At 46.2% G+C, this 19,795-nt stretch overlaps 1 long non-coding RNA gene across 2 annotated transcripts in view; it reads right to left on the minus strand.

Moving 5' to 3' along the window:
• LOC136330626 (uncharacterized) overlaps positions 1-12,117 on the minus strand; it is a 115,371-nt gene extending 103,254 nt beyond the window's left edge. For both annotated transcript variants that reach the window (XR_010730348.1, XR_010730349.1), the window contains exon 1: positions 11,960-12,117. This is a non-coding gene — a long non-coding RNA (uncharacterized lncRNA). The remainder of the gene's footprint in view (positions 1-11,959) is intronic.
• Positions 12,118-19,795: the final 7,678 nt, after the last annotated feature.

Here is a 19,795-nt window from a genome sequence, read left to right on the forward strand (position 1 = left end):
ATAGTTTCAATTTTGAACTTTATTAAAGAAAAATTAGTGAAAGCTGGAAACTCTTTTTTCTATTCACATTTGCAGATTAAAAGACACATTCTGGCCCTGGCCAGTTGGCTCAGCAGTAGACTATTGGCCTGGCATGTGGAAGTCCTGGGTTTGATTCCTGGCCAGGGCACATAGGAGAAGCGCCCATCTGCATCTCCACCCCTCCCCCTCTCCTTTCTCTCTATCTATCTCTTCCCCTCCCTCAGTCAAGGCTCCATTGGAGCAAAGTTGGCCCAGGTGCTGAGGATGGCTGCATGGCCTCCACCTCAGGTGCTAGAATGGCTCCGGCTGCAATGGAGCAATGCCCCAGGTGGGCAAAGCATTGCCCTCTGGTGGGCATGCCGGGTGGATCCCGGTCTAGCACATGCAGAAGTCTGTCTCTGTCTCCCCACTTCTCACTCTGGAAAAATACAAAAAGAGAGAGAGAGAGAGACATTCTGTGTGTTCATCTCAAAAGCATTGACTGAGGTCAGCACCACTTGAGCATCCCTCCCAGGTGATCACCTTGAGGTGCCACGGTAAGGTGTTCCCACCACTGACTGCACAGCTCCTGGAGAGGTGCCCTGAGGCTATGGAATAGCTGCCTCACAGTGGCTGCAAAAAAGGTTGTCTTCCCTTGGAAACAGTAGACTTGATGATCCTAAAGGCTATAATCTGTGTGTGGTCTTGAAAAATACAACCCAGCAACACCAAGAGTAGGACCTCTTGTAGATCAAGGTGCTTAGGATAAGCGTGAGAATTCTAGCTCTGCCTTGAGCTGTGCACCCTCCAATTCTTCAGAGCCTCAGTCTGCTCATCTGCAACCCAGGTTGACCACACTAGTCCTCGTAGAGAGAAGATGGGGTTAAACACACTAACAGATGCAAAGCAGCCCACACATGCCTGTCCATTAGAGGGCCCCATAAATATTAAATTCATCCCAATGACTTCCAGAAGCCCTTTTCAAATGAAATAGATTCACTACCTGCATTTTAGGCAACATGGTTAGTCTTCCCTAAGACCTGCAGCAGATATAAATTAAAGCATCCCATGAAAACTAAGGGGCCCCTCTTTCTCATCAGCAGAGCAGGGAGTAACTGCAATAGTCTTTTTAATCGGTTTGCTCAGATAATTTTGGAACACTATTTTCTTAAATATGAACAATTTTCATTTTAGTAAGAAGTCCATGACTATCTGTTTTCACAGAAAATGCTAAAAATTAGAGTTGGAAAATTCTAATAATTTTGGTAACCAGAGTGCAGGTGAAGGTAGGGACAAACTGAGAGAGGGCTGCACAACTTTAAAGGCAATGTAAGGATTCAGGGAGGCAGTCCTTGGTCCCTCTCAAGTGACTGATCCTGTTCTGTGCAAGTGTCCCCTGTGATGGACTCAGCCAGTGAGTATAGAGAAGGTGACACTCACTCTGGAGGGAAGACAATGACTGAAAGCCTCCTGGTTTGCAGTCACCTCTTGAGCAGCTGGGTGGCAGTCAGCACTCATTCTGTGTCTCATCTCTCTCCTCTGTAGAGTAGGCACTTCTGGGGACTTCAAAGGGATGGCTGCACAAAGACAGCCACCGTCTGACAGGCCCAGCCCAGTTTGAAAGGCATATCTGAACTGAATGAAACGCACTCAACCCACCACCTCAAGGATGTGACTGTGTATAAACAACTAAAACAGCAATTGCGGACAACAAAGCATTTGAATGCTAGACATTTAAGATAACTTGCTACTCATACCTAATTACCAGCTGTCCAAGGGTTATGAGGGACAGAGACAGGATGGCTACCCATGAAGTCTGGCCAAGTCTGAATCAGTATCTGATTCAGTATTTACTTCATTTGTCTAGGATCCTAGCATTCATTTGATTGTATATGTTTTACTGTCTTTTCATCCGCATCAGTGAAGCCTGCACACAAGGTACTCTGTTCCTTTACAGCAGGGGTCTCAAACTCGCGGCCCACCGAACAATTTTGTGCGGCCCACAGACTAATCCACGAAGTTCAAAATATTTTGGATAAAATTAAGTAAGCCTAGGGGCCTACTTGTATTTTTCATTTCTCTAGCATCCTAGCTAGATATTAGCTTAGTTAACAGCAGTTGTGATGCGAACTACAGTTTCTGGTCGTTTTGTGACACTGAGTAAACTGCATGTACGATTGTGCTTGTTGTACTGATTTTTTTTTGTTTTCAACTGCAGTGAGAAAAGTGTTGCATAACAGTTGCCTTTTGTAGACCTAGTGCGGCCCGCCAAACGGCTGTGATCTTGCTCTGCGTGTGGCCCACATGCTGAGTTGAGTTTGAGACCCCTGCTTTACAGTGAGCTGTCCCAACAGGTTAGCTGCTGGCAATGTTGGAGACAATTGCTATGGAGGGCCACAGGTCTCTACCCTCAGTCCACACTGATCCACAGGTCTTCTGGTAAAGATGTAAAAGAGATACCTCTCTGACTTGCAGGTGCCATGATGCTTCCCATGTTGTGTTAGAGAATATATGGGCCTAATCTAGATGAAACTAAAAATAATGTAATGTTCTACTTAGGTTAAAAAAAAAAAGTCAGCTCCTCAAATGCAAAATGAGGGAGATGTGTCCTCACACAAAGAGGCAGGGATATCAGCCCAACTGTTAGTACAGTGTGGGTCCACTGCCGGGTGTGTTGGCCAGAACCTCGCCTGTACAATGTTCAGTATAAGGAAGGCCACTGCTCACATGAAGAGGGACATCAGAAATCTGTGGCTTGTTCCGCAGAGGGCAGCGCACAGTGAGGGGCGCTGCTCACCTCACTGCACGCTGCATCTCTGGGGAAATGTGGGAAGAAGGAGGAGCTTGACCACAGAGGTGACACCCATGGTTGGAAGGGCTCCAGATGAAGCCCGGGTTTGTGTTGTAATTCAGCAGTTTGAGGACAGAATAATTGCTCAAAGAATATTACCGAATGTGTTGAATTATGACCATGACTATTGTTATGGCTGTGATTAAGTGGCTTTGGAGGGCAGGGCTAGATCCAAAATGTGTAAAAGTCAGGACACAGGCTGGATTCTTTAAGGAACATCTTCTTAGTAGGGGTTTCTGGACTGTACTGTTTCTGGAAGGAGAGAAGGGGTTAAACATAGATTAAATAGCCCCTTGGGAGCTCATATAGGGAAACTATCATGGAAAACAGTGCCTTTCAACCCAGAGTCTGGGTTGTGGGGCACCTGCCATTGAAGGTCATCTCACCCATGCTGTACAGAGGATCAGAGAGGCTTGGTGATTCTCTTGTGGACACACAGACAGCAAGGGGAGACAGGACTCTATGCCAGCTATATTGTCCATCCAGGAAAAACAAAGCAAATGCTGTCATTGAGGTTGTGAACATACAATACAAGATACAGTTGATATATCATAGAGTTGTATACCTATATAATTTTATTAACCAATCTTACCCCAATAAATTTTTAATTTTTTAATTGATTTGAGAGAGAGGAAGAGAGAGAGAAAAAGAGAAGCATCAATTTATTGTTCCACTTAGTTCCATTTAGTTGTATAAACATTTTTTAAGAAAGAATGAAAATAAAATATATATGCCTGTCAGATCTCCTCTCAAACATCTCCTCAGCTGAAGCTCGAGCCCACCCCAGACATGAGAAGCCCCTCCCCGTACTGTCCACTCCCCTCTTCCAACACCCTCTTTACATTTGTTTATCGGCTGCCTCCATAAGTCTCCATACACACTGTTGAATAATGGCTGAGTGAGTGAGGTGAGTGAGTGAATGAATGGATGGAAAATTGAACTTCTTTCCCCAGTTGTTCAGGGCTGTATAGCTAACTCTGCCCTGGGCCTGCAGGAAATGAGCCACTGAGACAGGACTGTGGAATTCCCAGGAGGCCACAACTGGAGCCAATGAGCCACCGTGGGGATGGAGGTCCAGGCCCAGAGAAAGTCTACTACAGTCAGTAGTTAAGTGGCAAGAAGGCCTCAGTTCCCTAATAACTACTAACTATTGAATACCCATGATGTACAAGACTTTTCTAAGAATTTTTTATGCAGTAACTCCACCCTTGAAATAACCCTCTGTGGTAATTACTCCTGTGTACTTATTTCACTACAAGGAAACTGAGGCCAACCAGTGCTGAGCAACTTACCATGCAGTGGGTAGCAGGCTGGCTTCGTCACACTGCCACGGCCGCCCCTCTAGCGGCCAGTCCACAGGACTGGAGCAGGCAGAGCTGCTCCTCGGGCTTGACCGGGGCAAAGGCCTGCACCCACAGTTGAGAGGTGGCCCCTCCAGGAACCAGCCTCTGTGTCTATGACAAAGCCCTGCTGTGGTAGCTCTAGCCCTCCAGGTCTGACCTATGCATAAGGCACAGAGCGGACAATGCCTGGGGCCCATAATGCTCTTCAAATAAAATGTTTTAATTTATTTTAAAATCAGAAGAAACCCCCGCCTGACCAGGTGGTGGCGCAGTGGATAGAGCATTGGACTGGGACTCAGAGAACCCAAGTTCAAAACCCTGAGGTCACTGGCTTGAGCACGGGTTCATATGGCTAGAGCGTAGGCTCACCAGCTTGAGCTCAGGGTCACTGGCTTGAGTGTGGCATCATAGACAGGACCCCATGGTCACTAGCTTGAGCCCAAAGGTTGCTGGCTTGAGCAAGGGGTCACTTGCTCTGCTGCAGCCCCCTGGTCAAGGCACATATGACAAAGCAATCAACGAACAACTAAGGAGACTAAGGAGCCACAACAAAGAATTGATGCTTCACATCTCTCTCCCTTCCTGTCTGTCTGTCCTTGTCTGTCCCTCTCTCTCTCTGTCTCTGTCACACACACAAAAAAAGAAGAAACCCTGAATATAATGCAAATGAATATATAATAATGAATCCTGTCTGGATAACATTCATTTTTATGCTAAGACAGTCATAGTATGTTTTTCATGACAAAGGGGCAATGAAAGCAAAATCACCAGGGCCCATGGAAGTCACTGTGCAGCCCTAAGTCCTTGACCATTACACGAGAGACAGGAAAAGCAGCTCCACACAGAAGGGACCCTGATACCCCAACACATCCTCTCCTCTGACCTGCAGGTTAAGTCTCAGCAGTGATTTTTTCTACCTCCCTCTAAATCATGCAGGTAAAACCACTCCAAAAATAGTCACATCTCCAGGCAAAGTACCCTGCCTCCCAAAGGCCTGTGACTTCTCTGCTATACTGACATTGGCTTCCTTCCTCCAAGTTGTCTTATGATTTTAATAAGCCTTCTGGAACTCCAGCCAATGCCTCTGCATTCCAAATGGGGCGGGGGGTGGGAGGGGGACAAAAGGTCAAGCCTCTTAGATGTCAGACTCCTTTCAGAAGCTTTCCTAAAACTCCCAACTACCCACTAGCCACTTTAGCTGTAAAGGAGCTGGCAGACAGAGGAGTAAAGCAGGGCCCTGAGGTGGTACAGAGCAGGGAAGCACAGGAGGGCACTCAGTCCCAGGTGGAACAGCAGACAATCCATCCTGTCCTCATGCATCCTCATGGCCCTAACTTTGCTACCAGGCACTGAGGTGGTAGAGCACAGAGGTTGTACGGTTCCACCTGCTCCGGCCATTAACTGGGTTGAAATATATGAATAAACCCTGTTCCTTGAAGCTGAGCTCCATCTATGTCAGCCACTCCATACTTTGCTGGACTGTCACCTTGCCTTTGAAGCCAGGCCTGGATAGTGCCCTGGCTACACCCAGGACTGGAAGGGTGTGGCCCTGACTCAAGCACAGATGTTCCAAAAGAGCCAGCTGCAAGCAGGGGAGAGTCCTGATCCAGACACAGCCAAGATTCACAGTGTGTCCTCTGGGACAGAGGGCTCCGCTTGAGCTTGAGTCCACAATGTGGTCCCTCATGGCTGGAGGTGCTGAGGGGGTGAAGCAGCCCCACAGCCATGTGCTCATCTCCTGGGGCTCTGAAGACAGCTTGACAGTATTGGCTTAATGTTTATTTCACCAGAAAGACATAAACAGGAGAGAGTATGCCTGACAAGTCATCCTCACATCCCTGGAGCAAAGAACCAGACTGTTGGCTTCCAAGCCGAGCTCCTCCACCAAACAACAGTGTCTTCCTTAATACTTCTGTGTGTGGATGATAGGAATGACACTGATAACTGCCATACACAGAGGCAGATTTAATGGAGTGCGCCCTGAGCCCCGACTTCTCAAAGGCCCTGCAAAACCCCAACTTTACACTTTTTTCTAATGACAGCAACTTTGGTTTCATATATGCAATTTTAACATTAATAGTACATAATATTTTTTATTTATTTAAAAATATGATTAACATGTATTTTTATTTTCCCCGTCTCTCTCTCTCTCTCTCTCTCTCTTTTTTTAAGGGGCCCAATATTTTTTTCTGTGCCCAGGGCCTCAACCGACCTTAATCTGCCTCTGGCCACACACTATTCTGTGAAGACTAAGCAAAGTTCTATTTGCAAAGCACACAGAATGGTGCCTGGTGCCAAGTAAGCACTAAATAAACAAAGCAGTATTCATATAACCATTATTTTACTGAATAAAATAAGCCATGAATGAAAAGAAATTCTATTTAGATAAAACACAAAAATCAAACAATGATTCTGTCCCTTTGAATGCCTTCCTTCAAGTTGTTCAAAGCTCTTAAAGCCAGGGGTACAGTCTCTCTACCTGTCCTGATGTGTATGATGTGAGCAATGTGGTTATTTCAGAGTAGACCCTAGTCACAGAGGAACTAAGTGACTGGTCCCTGAGTCCATTAAAAGACTGAGAATCTAGCTGTCTTCAGGAGCACTTTGCCATGGAGACTGCTTGTTACCCGTCCTATATCCATTTTCCTCTGCTTCCTGTGTTGTCAGGGGCAGCAGTTAAAAAATGACATTTCCCAGGCTCCTTTACAGATAATATGTGATGAAAAATGGAGGCTGAAAGGCTTAGTTGGGGATGCTAGGAAAGCCCCTTAAAGGAGCCAGGTATCCAAAATACTTAAGTGTTTGTCCCCCATCCAACTCCTTTCCTTCACTGCCTCCTGTATGGAATGCAGTGGTGATGGCTGCAGTTCTAGCAGCATTGTTGAAACCATAAGACAACTTTGAAGAAGGCAGCCAATGCTTAGATGGCAAAGCAGGGAGATGAATGAACAAGCTGCTTGTTGACCTTCACCCTGGACAGCCTGCCTCTTATCTTTTTCTATCTGAGGGAAAGTTTGACACTTGTTGGAGCCACTGCTATTTTGTAAAGCTTTTATTTATATCTAACTGAATTATGGCTGCATCCCTCTCACACTCTGTAATTTGTCCACTGAAAACAGTTATAACAATACATTCCTGCCTTCATTAAAAATTGCAATATTTTAAGTATGTTAAATTTTGGAAAGGATGGGTTGGGGTGAGGGGAAGGCTAGAAGTCTGTAGCAGAAGCCCTCACTTGCAGGGTAACCAATTCTGAAAGCAAAAGACAAGCAGGAAAATCACAATGGATGAGATATGCCATAGCCAGTAATTTTTCCAATTATACAAGATGCAATAAAACCCACTGAAAAAAGAAAAATCAGAGGACTCCTCTGAGACCAGCCAAGCATGCTGCCAGCTCTTTTGTCCTGGGCACCCAACTTCCTTCTGATCTGTGCTGATTTCCCCTTTCCTGAGCTCTGTGGTCTAACCAGAATTCTCCTGCATCTCATGAAGAACTCAATCCTCCCTGCAGCCCTGGACTCAGCATGCCACTGCCCATCCTTGGCACTGTGGCACAGGGGAAAAATTCTCCATTATGTCACACTGAGCGACTCATTAAAGCCAAGGTTTGGAACTCCACACCTAAAGTCTCCGAAAGGAGATGTATAAAGCACCAGCTGCCTTCCTTTGTCAAGTCAATACCAGGGAAGGCAGACCCAGCAGAATGAGTGAGGTAGTTCAGCTCCAAGGCACTGCATGATCATGAATTATCTTCAGAATTGACAAGGGAAGGTCATGTTATGCACTCCGTGGTTTTAGTTTTAACTGTGTTTTACTTAATATTTTCGGTATTAGTCAGCTCCATGGACTGCGATATTTTCAAATAGCCAAAAGTTGACTTTGCAGGCTTTAGACAGGAAGCATGAGTCCAGAATCCACTGCTTGCACCTTGGGGGCAAGCCTGAGGCTGGTGGTCCTGGGTTTTTTGGCCTGTGGACTCAGATTGCTGGATCACACTCAGAACTTTCCTGTTCCCCTGCTTGTCCCGACTCTCCTCTCCTGCTGATGCTGCTCTGCCAGGTACACTGCCTGAGAATCCTGGACCTTGAGTGATTAAGTAACCGTCCATCTTTCCTCTCTTCCAGGGTGTGTGTGTGTGTGTGTGTGTGTGTGTGTGTGTGTGTTGGGAGGTAAAGGTAGTCACAGAGAGTTACTATCATGCAGTTGGGCTGAATAAGATGAGAACTGTTTTTAGTGTAAAGATGTTGTTGAAAACACTGATGATGGTGACATGATGATGATGATGATGATGATGGTGACAATGGTGATGATGGTGAAGGTGACAGAGATGGTTATTGTCATGATGATGTGATAGTAATGACTACCCTGACATCTAGAACCCCAGGTTTTCCTGAAGAGAGCCAAGAAGCATTTCACATTTATCAATAACTCTCTTGCAAAGGCAAAACACACCATGGAATTGATGACATGGGAGGGCTCTCATGTCAGGGACATGAGAGCTAATACCTATGGGTGCTGGTGGGGCAGAACCCAGGTAGAGGTACAAAGGTGTCTGTTACATTTTCCAGTCAGTGAACGTATTCTCCATAGTTTTTTTTTTTTTTTTTTCATTTTTCTGAAGCTGGAAACAGGGAGAGACAGTCAGACAGACTCCCGCATGCGCCCGACCGGGATCCACCCGGCACGCCCACCATGGGGCAGTGCTCTGCCCACCAGGGGGCGATGCTCTGCCCATCCTGGGTGTCGCCATGTTGCGACCAGAGCCACTCCAGCGCCTGAGGCAGAGGCCACAGAGCCATCCCCAGCGCCCGGGCCATCTTTGCTCCAATGGAGCCTTGGCTGCAGGAGGGGAAGAGAGAGACAGAGAGGAAAGCGCGGCGGAGGGGTGGAGAAGCAAATGGGCACTTCTCCTATGTGCCCTGGCCGGGAATCGAACCCGGGTCCTCCGCACGCTAGGCCGTCTCCATAGTTATTGAGCCTCCTGTAATTCATGTGCTAAGCAATCATCAGCTGATCTTTACAAGAACCCACAAGGCAGGTCCTATTTCCATTTCACCATGAAGAAGGTGGGACACCAAGAACTTTAGCTTGCTCAACACAGGTTGAGCTCACCACATGGCAGCCAGTAGTGGAGACACCTCTCAGGTACCTAGGAAACCTGCCCACAGGAAGTCAGGAGAGACCGGGTCAGGTGTTGGCAAAGGTAGAGCGAAGGTAGAGCCACAAGCCATGATAAGCCTTTCCCTGGCTGAGGGCACCTGACCACAGGGCTCTAAGAAACTTCCAAATGCCATCAAACTGCCAGCATTCTCTTTCTGCTAAGATGTCCTACTAAGTGTGGGTTCAGTCCCTCTCGCAGAATGCTCCCCTCCCCTTCCCTCACTGCCCCATCCACACTCAGAGGCAGCTCTTCTTGGTAGTTTGGAAAATGACAAAGCAGATTATATTAATAAATGCTCTATTTTCAGACGCGATCATGACCTTATCTCTGGCCTTTTAAAATAACTCTCCTGATTACAAAGTGATAATATTAGTTCACTGCTGGCTTCTTTCTCATGATTAAAAGGTGAGTCAACTGCCAACCTGCATTCAACTGCCCAAATTCTACATAAAAGAAGACACTCGATGTCTAGAAATCAGCCACCTAAAGTCACTGCCCAGCTGTGCTTATCTGGGAGAATTTAAAGACATAGGACCTAGGGATCAACACACACCCAATCTCGGGTGATCTCTAAAATGAGGACAGAAGGAAGTGCTTGTGTGGGAAGTGCGGAGGCTCCACCTCAGGTAGGCAGCTGCCCTCCACAGGCCCTTTTCTCCACTAAGATGGCCATTCCCTGGACACTTCTGAGGATGACAGCCAAGAGAGAGAGGCCAGCTGATTGCCCACCTTGGAAACCCTTGGGGTCTGCCTTGCTGAGGCCCCAGGTTGACAATAGCATGGCCGTGACTCTGCTGTGGAACAGTCCCTGGCTTCATTGGGATGGCAGGATCCTGTTTGAAAAGTCATGGCACCAATGCATGGGCCAAAAGTCTAAGGCCTTCAGGGGACAGGTCTGAGCAGAAGCTAATAGAGCTAAGGTTGCTGAGGCTCTTCTATGTCCAGACTCTGGGAAGCACTTGGCAGATGTCAACTCTCTGAGCCTCCCTGCCACCCTCTAAGGCAGGCATGTCCACAGTCTGGAAGACTGAGCCTTTCAGAGGCCAAGCAGTGGGATTTGGGACTTGACCCACTGTCATACAAGCACAAAAAAACAATCCTGGGCAGGTCCAACCAGACTCAGTGGGGGAATGCATGCAAACAGGACTGCACTTGGCCCTTGAGCTGCCTGCCTACAACCCCAGTTATTTTACCTTATCTTCTTTTATTTTTAATTTTCTATACACTCCTCCAACTTAACAGATAGGAAGAGTAGGGTTTGAGGAAGGTAATCCTGCTCTCTGATTTCAAGTGGACAGTCTTCCCACCCTACACACCCATGCACAGTGCCTGCGTGAAGCTCAAGCTGTGAGCGCCTCCCCCACATGGTCCCTCAATGGGTGTGACATCTCAGGACACCAGAGGCAGCTTCAGCCCTGACCCACCCTACCCCATCATAAACTCTGCATTTTTTATTTAATAAAGTGTATACTCAACCTAAAAATTGCCACTATCAGCTAAAGGAGCTGGTCCTGGCCCCGGGACCCTGCTGCGACGGGGCTTCTCTGTGGCACACAGCAGAGCTGGGACCGAAGCTGGAGGCACCTAGATAGGGGAGGCAGCCAAAGTTGATTTTAACCAAAGAACCAGAGAGCCAAATTCTCCTAAAAGGGGCAGCCAGCCAGTGTGTTGTGCTGCGGGATGATCGAACCTTTGCTTAGCTGCTTCAATTTTAGAAATTGGGTGCTGACTCATTATTAACCCAGGAAGCCCACACACTCAAATGACTGCACTGAAAAACCTTCTCTGTCATACTCTGCTTACTGATGTGCAGCTTTTTTAAGCAAATTCAAAAAGTGTGTATTATAAGGTCTTTATGACATTTTAACTGTTTCATTTACGGTAACTAGAACGATATATATATATATATTTCTTGTATTTTACTTGACAGTAAAGCTAAGCCTGATCAGAATAGTAACAATCTGAGAAACATACATCAGGGTCATCTCGGGCCTCCACAGCCCAGCTGCCTTGTCCTCAGCCCAGCAATTTTTCTTTCTGATTCTACAACAGTTCGTGATGTTCAGGGTTAAGGGAAAAGAAAAGCCATACAAAAAATTCCCAGAAATCATTCATATACCTTTAGAGAGGGAAGTCAACATTTTGCCTCTCCATTGTATTTCTTGAACTCAAGCTGGGCAGCTCAGACCATGAGGCCAGAAATTGCTCAGAAGCTGTTTCCTCCAGCTCCGAGAGGCGGAAGCAGCCCAACCTCAGCACCGGGTGCTAGCACAGATCCCCACCTCCATCTCTGAGCTTCACTGTGGCCCTAGACAGGAGTCTCCAACAGCCGCTTTTTCAGACAAGCATCCTGTCTCTTCCAAGACGACATACTATACGACAAGCATCTACAGTCTCATAATTATCAACTCAGAAACTTCCCCAATCAGGCTAAAATATAGTAGCTATGTGGGTGGGGACAGAGGCAGCCAGGTCTCTAAAACGATGGCTCCTTCAAGTCTGAATGAAAGAGTGTCCACTTCAAATGCAACAGCTTTGACACAGTGGAGATTTTGAGGCAAACTGAAGAAATGATCATAAAAATGACAGAAACATACTCACCAGGGAAAAGCTGATGGCTCCACCTTCCCAGAAACAGTGCAGCAATGCAGCAACAATCTGGAGACAGACACAGGCTCAGGCACAGCCTGCCTGGAATATTTGTTTAAAAGTTAAACAGCAACAACCTTACAGTCACTTATTTCCCTCCATTCCCAATGATGTCCGTACGATTGAGACAAAAAAAAAAAAAAAGTAAAGAAAGAAAGAGGCACACACCTCAGTCTTCATTCTCATTGGAACAAGATGACTCATGCTGACTCACAGCCACCACTTCCTCTCCCAACATTCTCTTCATTCTTGTGAGCTGGCTGGTTGGTTCCCAGGGTCTATGCAGCCCTTCCTGGAAGGACAGCCTTCCTGGCCTTGGCAGAGAGACACACGACCTCCCATGTCGCCCCAGGGGAAGGGATTTATTTCGGACAGTTGAGAACGACTGAAAAATAACATTTGAATTTCAAACATACACTGAAATTTTATAATGTATCACAAAGCTTGTGCCTGAAACTCTTGTTCTTAAAGCATTTCAGGGAAGGGAGTTGAATAGGATAATGTCTTACTTTCTTAGGAAGTTGGGTTTACCGTTTTCTTCTGCATATCCTCTTCTGATTCAATAAATCATAGAATTGAAAAATCATGATCTGTTCAAAGCTGCTTCAGCTGATGGTCATTGGTGCCAATTCAATGCCAATAAGAATTCTCCATTTGGGGCATATGGAAGAAAGAAATTTATTCAGCACAAACATTTCAATTGTGGAACAGCTCAACAGCATTACAGCTCAATTATAAAGCAGTAGAGCTGTGAGGTGACCCTAGTGGGAGACGGCCCACAGTCCAGGCTGCCCTCCTACACTTTGGTCCACTACAGGGAAATATAGTCTTTAATATTTGGTGAAATATAGTCTTTAATTTTGGAAAGGAAAAGTGTGGTGCCTGCGCCAGAGGATAGTGGACTTATATAGAGAGAAATCTGCACCCTTGGTCTCTGACTGGTCTGTCCTCATGCAAATAAGGATTCCAAAGCCTTGAAGTTTGATTGGTCTAAAAAGCACTGTCTTGATTGGTCAAAATAGAGCAGCTCTAATTGGTCTGTGAAGCTGCTGATGGGAATGTGGCTGCACAGATCCAATTGGATTAGGAAAGTCTCAGTCTTTTTGGTTGAAATAGGATTCCAAGAACTCCTTTACAAAGGTTGGCTCAGAAGACAGGAACATAGTGCAGGCAAACAGTTCAGTGTAGGCTTCTCCCTGAAGTGTGGCTTCCAGGAAAGGCTCCTGTTTAAAAATGGCTGCTTTGAATTTGAGCCTGTTTAGCCACCAGGAGCTGTTCTTAGTATCTTCTTCCTCAGCATTGACAGCTGTTTATTATGAAGGTGTGTGCCCTGTTTTCAGCACTAAGTGACTTACAAAATATTTTCTACCCACACCTGGTAACCCCACAAGCAAGCTTAACACAGCTGCCACACACCATCTCTTAGACTTCAAGAATATGCTCACATTAAAGTGAGATGAAGGAGGCAATTCCCAGATTTGAATATTATAAGGTATAACAAGCAAACTTTTAAATATTATTGATGAATATTTACGTGCAAACAGCGAGTAGCTACTGCGACCCAGTTTTCTTCGGGAAGACCCTCCAGGTAGGGAGCCTCCCACCACTTTCCACATTTTTAAATTATGAGAAGTGTCCATGGAAGCTCAGCAGCCTCTGAGAAGCCAGAAGCAGCTGTGACTGCATAATGCCAACCAGGGTTCCTGGAGTGTGATGCACACAGAGCTGTGTGCAAACATTCCTTAAAACCCCTTGCATTAGTACCTGCTGTTGTGTGGGTTGTACCCTGATGCCCTTAAAGCCCATAGAGGAAATGAGGAAGTTACATTTTGGAGGAGGACAGGAGACCTGTGTGCAGCAGCCCACTCCCTAGAGTGATCAGCAGACCCAGTTTCCACTTACAGCTGGGCTCACTGTAGAGAAAAACACTTACTATTCCATATCTCAGTTCTTATAGCAAGAAAATCAGGGCATTTGCTGTAAAACAATACCAAGTACTTTAAGCTCCCTGTGAAAGTTGTACTGTGTCAATCAAATGGCCAAATATTCTTATTTCTTGCAGTTTGAGTTTGTTGGTTTGTTTGTTTTTCCAGGAGAGTGGAAAACTTATTGGTTTTCTGAAATTTAGACATACCTTTATTGTGCAATTCATTGCAGTGTGCTTTCTTTAGGGAAAAGCGGGAGTGGAGGTGGGGGCAGCAGGCTCCAGAGCAGCCCCTGAGGGACGCATGGTAGGCAGTGGGGTCCAGCCCTGCCCTGAGAGGCATGCATAAGGCCGAAGTCTGCAGGGGCCACTGAGGAAGGTTATGCATTGTTATTTTAGTCTTGTCTGTGGAAAGCCAGCATTGTTTATGAAGACTTGTATTGTCAATTTATTAGTCTTTGAAGGAATTGAAAAAATATTTTTAAATCATTAGGAATGAATTTTAAAATTTTGAAATAGTCGGGAAATGTAGGCTCCAAGTGGCAACCACACCCTCCTGCTGGAAGGGCCCTGCCAAAGGCTTCATCACTTTATTTGTGGCTCCTTCCACAGCAACACTGTTCCAACAAGTCTTCCAGAACATTCCAGGGTAAGACCAAAGACATGAAACTGAGCCTCCTTCCAAAGCAAAAATTTGAGCTACCACCATGAAAGGGCAGTGGAACTGGGTCATCCCTACATAGTGTCATGTTGTACGCTGTGTCTGAATCCTGACTGACTACCCAGAGCTCTTCTCATTTGGGGCAGGAATTGGGAGAGGACATTAGAGTGAGATGAAGGAGGCAATTCCAAGTACAATAATACCCTCTGGAACTTAACATGAAATGTTCTAGAGTGCCTTTGCATTAAGCTGGCTCATTCCTGCATGTTCCACCAGAAAGGAAATAATGATGACATTTTAAATGTGGAAACACTCTGTAAACATCTGCAGGCTCTTTCACCAATGAAAAAAGCACTGTAAAAATGTAGGTTTTATTGGATTAAGAAAATAAAAATTTTTCACTCCTAAAGACAGTACCCAGTCTGAAGACAGCATATTCTAGAACATTATAGGTTCTTCTGAAAACTGATGGTTCACATTGATGAGTATTTTATATGTGCCAGTCAGCCTCCTAAGCATGCACAGGTATCTCTGATCTTCAAATTAGCCTGGTGAGGAAGGTAATGACATCATCCCCACTTTCCAGCAAAGAAAGGTCAGGAACCTGCACAAGGGTGCAGAGCCAGTGGTGGGATTCAGTCAGTTCGCACCGGTTCGGCAGAACCAATATCTAATTTCTTGTTGAGTTTGGCAAACCGGTTATTAAAGTGGCACTTGTAATCTCTAAGGTGGGCACCTGGGCAGCCGCCCAATGTGGAAATCACAAATTTACACTCCTTACTCTTTTTAACATTCATCTGCACAACAGTGTATTCTAAGTGCCTGTAGTAATGTTCATTCTGTCCTTAGGTGAAAAAAATTGCAAGTGAGGACGCCAATCAAGAAGCAATATGAAAATACCTTAAATAACAGTTTTATTGTTTTTTTGTCAGGTATTATTTAATATTTTTTCATTAATATTTTAAAATTCTCTTTTATAACATAATCTAGTTTTGTGTACCTCTGTTATTGTTCTTATTTAAGTATTAAATGAATGAAATAATAAACTATCTTTTGGTATATCTGTTTTTATACTTAAAACCATTATTAGGGCAGAGAATTAGTTGTTAAATTATTTGAATCCCACCACTGTGCAGAGTCTGCATACATCTCCAGGCTGCCTGGCATCGGAGCCCACATTCCTGAGTCCCAGGCCAAGTCGATTCTCACAAAGGACTTTGTTAAACCTTTTCACACACATTCCCCTCCATGATGCATCCTCCCAAACTCTGAAGACATGTGTAAGAAAGAGGTACTTTCTATTCATTTGAGAAATAAATTCTAGCCTTGAAGTGACCTAGTCCTTAAAATGGTAACAGTTCCTATAAATTCAATTAGCATTTCCAATTGGCATGTCCCCAAAAGTACCACGAGGCTGCTCATGACACCAGTGCTTCCAGAGACAGTGCTCCTCCTCCTGGGGACATGAGGACATCAGAAAGTACACTTATTGGTCCTTCCCTCACTGGAGCAGACAGGACTCTTCAGCACCCTTTCTCCTTGGAGGAGATCCAGCCTGTCTGTCAGCTTCAGCCCCTATCTTCTCACCTCCCTTCTGGGATTTTGCTTCTAATCATATATAGGCCCTTTCCCTCCGATGCCCTTCACCTTCTCTTGTCTATGGGCCTAAGCACTGGCTCAGGTCTCTTCTCTCTGAAAACACCCTTCCTGTCTGTGGCTCTGTGGAGCAGACCCCACGGTGCCCCCACAAGCCTTCTATCCCTGCCCTTGCCCAGGCAGCAGCCATGCTCTTTGGTTGGAATGGACTCTTCCCCCACACCCAGTGGGAGTTTTGATGGAGCAAACTAACACAAGGAAATGCCATCCCTTGCCACTATGGCTTGCTCCAGGGTGGGCTCCTAAGGCTGTTTCAGTTTCTTCCAGCCATGGAGACATGCTCAGGAGGCCTTTGCCTCAGATGACAGGAAAGAATGCAGGAGTCTAAGGACATTCTTTTGCTTTCAAGCTTCAGAAGTCTAGAAAAGAGGAAAGAAAGAGAGAGAGAAAAAAATAAATAAAGGAAGGAGAAAGAAAGAAGGAAAAAAAAGAGTAGAAAGGAGGGAGGGAGGAGGTTTGAAAGAATGGGTCATGTCAGGCAACCCTGTACAACCGGCACAATCCCAGGGAGTAAATCCTCATAGACCATGGTGTGGTAAGGCTGGTCTCAGTACCAGGTGAGTCCTCCCCGAGACTGTGTAAGGATCCCACGGGGTGAGCGATACAGAGATGGAGGGAGGAACAGAGGGCAAAGAGTTAACCTGCTTTCCACCACCAGGAGTCTGGGGCAGAGAAGCATCGGTCTTCAGCCAGAGCAGTTCAAGGACTCTGAGAACAAAGGGACACCTGCAACTGAAATGATGGGAAGCAGGGGCTTACCTGGCAGTGTTTCTTCTTCCTTGGTGGAACTTGAATTCAATGCTACACTTATAAGTGAAGGCAGCTTTAATCAGATGGACGAGGATCTGGAAAGCCACGAGACTGGGTGAGCTCACCAAAGGAAGGAATGGAGACAAAGGAGCAAGTAGTGAGCAACGGGGCCCTGCAGCTTCAGGGGCTCATGGGTGAGGAGGAGGAGCCAGCAGAGAAGGGATGGTGGGAACCCCGGAGAGCAGGGGCCAGCGAGCTGGCAGGAGAGGGCCAGGAGAGTGCAGTCCCTGCAAGGCAGGTAAGAAAGGTGCTTTCGGAGAACGGAATGATCACCTGCATAATCATCCCTAGAGGTACCAGGAGAGGGGACTGGATTTGGCAAAGGGGTCCTTGTTGGAAAGGGGTTGTGAAGGTATGAAAGGAGTCAGGAGACAAAAAGGGGAGAGAGAAGGAAGACAGTGACAAGAGACATCACTTTCTAAAAATGGGACTGTAACCAGAGGAGGTAACAGGGTCAAGGAAAATTTTCTTTTTGCTAAGAGGAGAGAAATAATAGCTCACCTGTATATTCACTGATTGAAATAACTTAGTCAAGAGGGAAAAATTGATGATGCAGGAGAGAACCAGAGAGCACTTGGTGAGCTAGGAGGAGAGACCAGGCCCACTGCAGAAAGGGAGGGCCTGGCCTCAGTGAGAGAAAGCCACACCCAGAATAGGGCGTTGGCCAAGTGGGGAGGGGCCAACCGTGCACGTTGTATGTGCTCTTGTATGTTTCATTATCTTTAATAAAAATGACATCAATTTAAAAAATTCAAGACAAGTAGTACACAAATAAAATATTCTTATGAAAAACCTTAAAAAATTACAGCTAAAACTAAAGCCCCTTTTGATGAGGAGGTGGCACTTTTCACCAAAGTATTTGGAACACATTAGAGAGGAATGACGAAGGCAAGATTTGGGGAAGTGGAAAAGAAGCATGTGTTAGTAAGAAAAGGACAGAAATCTGAGAGAGAAGCTTTGACAGTGACACAGGTTGGGGGATGGATCAAGCCAGTTCCCTGAGGGGAAGGTTGGTGTGGGAACATCAATGAGATGGCACGTGCCTCCCTCCAGAGCTAGACCCCGTGGACTAAACTGAGTTCATGAGACGATTGCTCTCTGTACCCGGCTGGGAAGACCATCAGTGCTGGTGGCTGGTTCGGTGGGACAGGCCTGGACATGCAGAAGTCCCTCTCTGCTACACACACCTTCAACACACTCTCTCTCTCTCTTTCTTGAAATCCATCCAAGTTGTGTGCTTCCATTGCTTTTTTTTTTTTTTTTTTTTTTTTTTTTTTTTAGTGAGAGGAGAGGAGACATAGAGACAGACTCACTTATGCGCCGAGACTGGGATCCAGCCGGTAACCTTTTCTGGGGCACATTCTCGAATCATCTGAACTATCCTCAGTGCCTGAGACTGACGCTCAGACCAACTGAGCTACGGGCTGTGAAGTGGAAGAGAAAAGGGGGAGAGGGTAGGGAAGAGACACAGATGATCATTTCTTATGTGTGTCCTGACTGGGGATCGATCAACCTCAGGTCTTCCTCACACTAGGCATATGCTCTATCCACTGAGCACCTGGCTAGGATCTATTCCTTTGCATTTCTACATGCTATTTCATTGTACGATGTATGTACTGATTCACATGGTGACTCCCTTCCAGAAGGAACTCACAAGGCATCATTCTGCTGAAGTGAGCCACACATTCTGTTGTGGCACCCTCACGCCCTTGGCCTTTGTCTCTCTCTTCCCCATTGTTTTTGGCTATTAGCCAAGATGGCTAGCCCTGATTTCCCCCTTGCTCTCTCATGTGGAGACTCCACATACCAGCCCACAGGGCCATGCTCTCGGGCTGACACTAGCAGCCATCCCTCTGAGCCCCCCCACACACGGCCAGCATGTCCACATTCCCAGGCACGGAGCTGGAGACCTGGGCTTTCCTGACTCCCTTCCATCTTCCATGCATCCACCCTGCAATGTGGCCACAAATGTTTAACAACAGGCTTTCCAAATATAAATGAACAAAACAATTCACTTCTCTATGTAAACTCTCCCTCCATTGCCAGTTTCAGGCTACCAGCATGATGTCCCTGAAAGTGGGTTAGGGAGAGCTCTACAAAACCAGCTCTCAAAACAAGACAGCCCCCTGACAGTCCTGTCCCTTGAGTTTTCATACAGGCACTAACTGGTCACCTGTTTAGGATCCTCAAAGAAGCACTTAAATCTGCATTTGAAATAGGATAGATTAGATCAGTTGTTAAAGTTGCCAAATGGTGTTTTGTGCTAATTCTGGGCTCCTTATGTGTCCAGGGCAGTCAGGGTTGGAATTCTCGGACCAGGTGACCTCTCAGGAACACTTCAGCTTGAAACCTTACTGTTTGCACTGACAGGCACTATAGTGCAGGGTAACATCTGACAAATTTAGAAACAAGTGCAAAAAAGATTCTAAATTCTCAAGTTCACATATTTGTCACGTGAACTAAAACATGAAGGAACCTCAGAACTGAAGAAGTCATGGCTGATGGCACAGGCCAGCGACCTTGCAGGTACCAGCTCTCCAGGTGCAGCACAGCAGAGGCCTGTTCCTCATCCAACTGGGGACCCTGGCCCTGGGCACAGCTCTAACTCCTAGTCTGTGTTGTGGGGGGCAAGGTACACGGGGCCTCCCCAAGAAAGCAGAGTCCAAGCTGGTGTGTAGAGACATGGCCGTCTTCCTCAGAACAGCACAGATGATGTTTGGAAACATCAAGTCAAATA

This window comes from Saccopteryx bilineata, chromosome 3 (genome assembly GCF_036850765.1).
Source record: "Saccopteryx bilineata isolate mSacBil1 chromosome 3, mSacBil1_pri_phased_curated, whole genome shotgun sequence".
NCBI lineage: Eukaryota > Metazoa > Chordata > Mammalia > Chiroptera > Emballonuridae > Saccopteryx > Saccopteryx bilineata.